Source organism: Meleagris gallopavo, chromosome 22 (genome assembly GCF_000146605.3).
Source record: "Meleagris gallopavo isolate NT-WF06-2002-E0010 breed Aviagen turkey brand Nicholas breeding stock chromosome 22, Turkey_5.1, whole genome shotgun sequence".
Taxonomy (NCBI): Eukaryota; Metazoa; Chordata; class Aves; order Galliformes; family Phasianidae; genus Meleagris; species Meleagris gallopavo.
Window position 1 is genome coordinate 6,607,039 of NC_015032.2, and position 305 is coordinate 6,607,343.

Below are 305 nucleotides of genomic sequence, written 5' to 3' on the forward strand. Positions count from 1 at the left end.
CACGGCGGCACGGGGAAGGGGGGGCCTTAGCCGGGCCCTCTGCCGAGCTGCGGGACCTCCGGAGCGGTGCTGGGAAAGAGGCGAGAGGAGCGCGATGCAATGCTGAAGGTCCCCGAATAAACCACCCTCTCCGGAGGTTGCTTTTATTTTTTTATTTTTGATTTTTTATTTTTTTGATTTTTTGAATGGCGAGGGCGCTTTTTGCCGTGTTACCCGTTTGCCAAGCTCTTTTGCTGCCCGCAGCCTCACTCCCTTCTTGCGCAGAGGCTCAGAGCGCAGCCCGCTGTGCTGCGGGGTCACAACGC